The 6581-nt window shown below is 47.3% G+C and overlaps 1 long non-coding RNA gene across 1 annotated transcript in view; it reads right to left on the bottom strand.

The window, feature by feature from the left end:
* The window catches only part of LOC122559559, a 21026-nt gene that overhangs the window by 11320 nt on the left and 3125 nt on the right, over positions 1-6581 (bottom strand). The window contains exon 2 of the long non-coding RNA XR_006314460.1: positions 3544-3548. This is a non-coding gene — a long non-coding RNA (uncharacterized LOC122559559). The remainder of the gene's footprint in view (positions 1-3543; positions 3549-6581) is intronic.

Here is a 6581-nt window from a genome sequence, read left to right as displayed (position 1 = left end):
CCACACTGTAAGCAATCTAATCTAATCTAATCATCCATGGACACAGAGCAAGGTAACATTTTGAGTCGAAATGACTCTTCATCAGAGCTGATGTGAGGTGTGGAGGGGGCAGCATTTATGTAATTGTGTATGTTTGTGTATGACTGTGTGGGGAAGGGTGGTTGGGGGTAGTGGGTGTAGGGTGCTGGTGAAGAGAAGATGCCGATAGCTCAGATTAATTGAGTGGACTGTGAGAATGGCGGAACCATAGTGTGTCTAACTGCCAGACTGGAAAGGATAGTAACTGGGATGGGGGAGGGGCAGACATGACAATAAGCTAAAGGGAAGGGAAGAAATGGTTCACAATCTGAAGGTGTTGAACTAAATGTGAAGTCCAGAAGGCTGTAAGGTGCCCAGACTGAAGATGAGGTGTTATTCCTCCAGTTTGCGTTCTGATTCACTGGAACACTGCAGCATGCCGAGGACAGACACGTGGGGCATGTAAGCAGGACACTGTGTTAAAATGACCAGCTATAGGAAGGTCAGGGTCCTGCGTGCACAGACTGGAGGTGCACATATAATGCGATTAGAGAAGACTTAGGAGGCATACAATGGGGTAGTAAAGTGCAGGGGATAGGGACAATCAACATGTGGAGCTGGTTTAAGGAACAGATATTGCATGTCCTTGATAGGTCTGTCTCTGTCAGGCAGGGAGGAAGCGATAAGGTAAGGGAACCGTGGTTTACTAAAGAAATTGCATCTCTTGTTAAGCAGAAGAGGGAGGCTTATGTGAAATTGAGACGAGCTGGTTCAGATGAGGCCATGGAGAGTTACAGATCAGCTAGGAAGGATTTAAAGAGAGAGTAAAGAAGAGCAAAGAGAGAAGATGAACAGTCTTTAGCAAATAGAATAAAGGAGAACCCTAAAGCTTTCTTTAGGTATGTGAGGAATAAAAGGATGACTAGGGTAGGAACCGGGTCAGTCAAAGACAGAAGTGGGAAGTTGTGTGTGGACCCTGTGGAGATCAGAGAGGTGCTCAATGAACATTTCTCATCAGTTTTCACTCAGGAAAAGGAGAGTATTGTAGAGGGGAAGACTGAGATACAGGCTATTAGACTTAAAAGGATTAAGGTTAGTAAGGAGGAGGTGTTATTAATTCTCGAAGGAGTGAAAGTAGACAAGTCCCCTGGGCCGGATGGGATTTATCCAAGGATCTCGAGGAAGCTAGGGAGGAGATAGCAGAGCTTTTGGCTTTGATCTTTGAGTCATCATTGTCTACAGGTTTAGTACCAGAGGACTGGAGGTTTGCAAATGTTGTGCCCTTGTTCAAGAAGGGCAGCAGAGATGACCCAGGTAATTATAGACCAGTGAGCCTTACTTCTGTTGTAGGAAAGGTTTTGGAGGGTAGGGCAGTTGACGTAGTATACATGGACTTCAGTAAATCCTTTGATAAGGTTCCACATGGTAGGCTGATGGAGAAAATGCGGAGGCATGGGATTGAGGGTGATTTAGCTGTTTGGATTAGAAACTGGCTTTCTGGAAGAAGGCAGCAAGTGGTGGTTGATGGAAAATATTCAGCCTGGAGTCCGGTTACTAATGGTGTGCCACAAGTATCTGCTTTGGAACTACTGCTGTTTATCATTTCATAAATGACTTGGACGGAGGCATAGGTGGCTGGATTAGTAAGTTTACGGATGACACTAAAATTGGTGGAGTAGTGGACAGTGTAGAAGAATAGAGTCATAGAGTCATAGAGATGTACAGCATGGAAACAGACCCTTCGGTCCAACCCATCCATGCTGACCAGATATCCCAACCCAACCTAGTCCCACCTGCCAGCACCCGGCATATCCCTCCAAATCCTTCCTATTCATATACCCATCCAAATGCCTCTTAAATATTGCAATTGTACCAGCCTCCACCACTTCCTCTGACAGCTCATTCCAGACACGTACCACACTCTGTGTGAAAAAGTTGCCCTTTAGTTCTCTTTTATATCTTTCCCCTCTCACCCTAAACCTATGCCCTCTAGTTCTGGACTCGCCTACCCATACCCCTCATAATTTTGTAAACCTCTATAAAGTCACCCCTCAGCCTCTGACGCTTCCGGGAAAATAGCCCCAGCCTGTTCAGCCTTTCCCTACAGCTCAAATCCTCCAACCCTGGCATCATCTTTGTAAATCTTTTCTGAACCCTTTCAAGTTTCACAACATCTTTCCGATAAGAAGGAGACCAGAATATTACAGGTTATGGGGGACTTGGAAAAACTGCAGAATTAGGCTGAGAGGTGGCACATGGAGTTCAATGCAGCTAAATGTGAGGTGATGCACTTTGGGAAGAATAACAGGAAGGCAGAGTACTGGGTCAATGCAAAGATTCCTGGTAGTGTGGATGTGCAGAGGGATCTTGGAGTCCATGTACATAGATCCCTGGAAGTTACCACCCAGGTGGATAGTATGGGCGGCACGGTGGCACAGTGGTTAGCACTGCTGCCTCACAGCGCCAGAGACCCGGGTTCAATTCCCGCCTCAGGCGACTGACTGTGTGGAGTTTGCACATTCTCCCCGTGTCTGCGTGGGTTTCCTCCGGGTGCTCCGGTTTCCTCCAACAATCCAAAAGATGTGCAGGTCAGGTGAATTGGCCAGGCTAAATTGCCCGTAGTGTTAGGTAAGGGGTAAATGTAGGGGCTTCAGCGGGTCGGTGTGGACTTGTTGGGCCGAAGGGCCTGTTTCCACACTGTAAGTAATCTAATCTAATCTACTGTTAAGAAGGCATACGGTGTGTTGGGTTTTATTTGTAGAGGGATTGAGTTCTGGGCCGAGATGTTATGCTGCAACTGTAGAAAACATTAATGCGGCTGCACTTGGAATAATGTGTACAGTTCTGGTCACCCCATTATACGAAGGATGTGGAAGCATTGGAAAATGTGCAGACGAGATTTACCAGGATGTTGCCTGGTCTGGGGGGGAAGGTCTTATGAGGAAAGGCTGAGGGATTTGGGTCTGTTCTCATTGGAAAGAAGAAGACTAAGGGGGGATTTGATAGGGACATACAAGATGATCAGAGAATTAGATAGGGTAGACAGTGAGAGTCTTCTTCCTAGGATGATGACGTCAGCGTGTACGAGGGGGCATTATTACAAATTGAGGGGTGATAGATTTAAGACAGATGTCAGAGGCAGGTTCTTTCCGCAGAGAGTGGTAAGGGCGTGGAATGCCCTACCTGCCAATGGAGTCAACTCAGCCACATTAGGGACATTTAAACAATCCTTGGATAAGCACATGGATGATGATGGGATAGTGTAGGGGGATGGGCTTGGATTAGTTCACAGGTTGGCGCAACATCGAGGCTGGAAGGGCCTGTTCTGCGCTGTAGTGTTCTATGTTCTATATTTCACAAAATGATCACTCAGTCTGCATTTGATTTCTCTAATGTAGAATAGGCCACACTGGGTGCATTGAGGACAACACACCAGATTGGAGGAGGTACAGGGGAAATACTTTTTCCTTGACCAGAGGCCTGACCACTCCCCATCCACCAACACCCTCCTCTGCTGGGCTGAACTTGTTCTTTCATTGAACAACTTCTCATGTAATTCTTCGCAGTTCTGCCAAGTCAAAGGAGTGGCTGTGGACACCCGCATGGGTCCCAGTAATGCCTGCCTTGTTATGGGGTATGTGGAACAATCCTTGTTGCAGTCTTTCACTGGCCCCCTCCCACAGCCCTTTACTCAGTTAATCAATGACTGCTTTGGTGCCACTTCATGTTCCTGCCAGGACCTTGAAAACATCATTCATTTTGCCTCCAATTTCAACTCCTCTCTAACTTTCACATTCCCCATTTCCAACAGTTCCCTTCCTTTCCTGGATCTCTCTCTGTCTCCATTTCGGGAATAAATATCTTGATTAAAACCCCTCTAAGCATTCTTCTTTCCAATGAGAACAGACCCAAGTGTCCACATCCATCTGCTACGAAGCCACTGACTCCCATAGCTACCTTCACTACAGCTCTTCACAAGGACTCCAAGGACTCCATCCCATTCTCCCAGTTCCTTTGCCTACATTGTATCTGTTTGGATGATGTCACCTTCGAAACAGCATTGCTGCGTGGCTTGCTTCTTCCATAACTGTGGTTTCTCTCTGTGTTTGACAGGGCCCTCAATCACTCCCACCCCATCACCTCTGCTTCTGCCTTTGGCGCTGCCCATCACTACAGCACAATCAGGTTCCCCTTATCCTCACTTTCCATCCACCTTCCTCCGCATTCAAAGGATCATCCTCCACCATTTTACACAAATCCACCAAACACACCTTCCCCTCACTCCCCCATGTCTGCATTGCACAGGGACCATTCTCTCCAGGACACCCAGTCCATTCCTAACCACCAACACCCCCTCCCCTTCCCACAGCACCTTCCCATGTAACTGCAGAAGGTGTAACACCTGCCCCCTCCCCTCCTCCCTGCTCACCACCCAGGGGCCGAAACAGGCTTTTCCCTGTACCTCCTCCAATCTGGTATATTTATTCACTGCACCCAATGTGGCCTCCTCTACATTGGAGAGACCAAACACAGTCTGGGTAACTGCTTTGGGGAACACCTCCGGTCTGTGTGCAAGCATGACCCTGTCCTTCTTGTAGCCGGTCATTTTAACACAAAGCGTCCTGCTCACACACCCACGTGTCTGTCTCAGGCATGCTACAGTGTTCCAGCAAATCCCAGCACAAACTGGAGGAACAACATCACAACTTTACAGCCTGCTGGACTTCACCTTGAGGTAAACACCCTTCTATTGTGACCCCACTCCCATTCCTTCCCTTTCTTTTAGCTTGTTATCATGTCCATTGTTCTGCCATCCTCACAGTCCGATCACTTAATCTATCAGCATCGTTTTTCCAGCAGCATCCCACCCCCCAATCCACCCCATCCTGCCGCCCCCCCCCCCCCACCAAATTACAGTGTAAACGTTGTCCCCTGGACACTTCATATCAGCTCTGATGAAGAGTCATCTCGACTGAAAACATTAGCTTGCTCTCTCTCCCTGGATGTTGCCTGACCTGCTGTGATCTCCAGCATTTATTGTTTTCAGTTCCTAATTAGGTCCCATGTCTGCCCTGATTATCTCAGTGATGTTAAATCCAATGGCATTTCTGCTTAGTTTATATAATAAACACTGTTCAGGAAAGAGAAATCTGTCACAGTTGATGTAAGATGTTTAACCCAGCAGGAATCCCAAGCCATTCTCAGACAATAATTCAGGACTGATTCCACAAGCAGACTGTCAGACAGAAGGTGCAGGTGCTCAGATATCGCTCAGTGTGTGGTGGAGCATATCAAATACCTTGAGAGATGTGGCTTCGAAAACAACATCCAATACATTTTCAGTGTTTGTTGTTGTCTGTTTCTGCAATGATCATGTTGTCTCCCCTTGTGTGATAGCAGACACAGTAGAACTGGATTGATAGTGGAGTGACCAATCCCAGCACCAGGGGGAGATTGGATAGAGTTTCACCACATCAGACTCCCAAAGCAGTTGCTGACAGAAACTGATCCATTTGGGACCCTTGGCCACCGGCACACTGCCACGTTGGGTATTCCTGCTCCTGATTAATAACCAAAACACATAAAGCCAATTGGACACATGGACCCAACTTTCAACTTTGATCCAAACCAAATTACCTCAACTTCATCAGCTTTATAATAGAATAGGGGTCACATCACCTCATGAAATGGAAGGGAAATGTATCAGCTTAACAGTATACAGAGACCAGAATGTGAGATAAATTCAAATGCCTTTTAGAGTTGAATAGGCTAAAGATCTCTAATCAAACTCAGCACATCATATGTCAATAACAGGAGAAAGAGAAAACAAATTGGAGGCAAATCGGGAGGGACGGAAAAATAAATGTTTCTGTTTGACTCCTCCCTGTCAGCGTGCGTTGATTTATATTGTCCCCATCACTGTGCTCTGGATTGTAAAGACTGTCCACCTGAGTACTCAGAAGCAGCTTTCCTGTGCAAGCTCCTGAGAGTTTCCATCAGGGTCAAATCACGGTCATTAGGCTTAACTTCAGTCTCCTTGGAATTGTTACCAATGTTTCCCATTGATCCCAGTCTGGTATCCCAGTATGGCTCCACGGATTGTCACTGCTATCCGACTATCTCCTGCCTGCCCACTATGACCTTGATGTCTTTGTCTCGATATGACACTGTGTTTGAAATCAGGCCCTGGGTTTGGAGTCTCCACAACATGGCCCCTGAACAAGGAGAGAATGTCTCTCCTGGAAGGCTGGAGAAGGTGAGGCAGGAGTTCTCCGGGAGACAGAAGGTTGCTTCACCCTCACTCCCGTTAATGTTACCAACTCTCGACAGCAGTTCAGCACAGGCTGCAGAGGCCTTTTCTTTCTTTTCCCCCATCAGCCCCAACTCAGGCTGCAGCTGCTATTCTTGACCATTGCATCTCCTGCAATCACTGCCCTGACCGTCTTACCCACCTCCACTCTCACCCCCTTAGACACCTCCACCCTCATCCCCTCACCCAACTTCTCCCTCACCCATCATCCACCTCCTCCCTCACCCATCATCCACCTCTTCCCCCCTCCCTC

The sequence above is a fragment of the Chiloscyllium plagiosum genome, chromosome 19 (genome assembly GCF_004010195.1).
Source record: "Chiloscyllium plagiosum isolate BGI_BamShark_2017 chromosome 19, ASM401019v2, whole genome shotgun sequence".
Classification (NCBI taxonomy): Eukaryota; Metazoa; Chordata; class Chondrichthyes; order Orectolobiformes; family Hemiscylliidae; genus Chiloscyllium; species Chiloscyllium plagiosum.
Note: the sequence above shows the minus strand (reverse complement) of the source record. Positions and strands in the feature narration are given on the sequence as shown.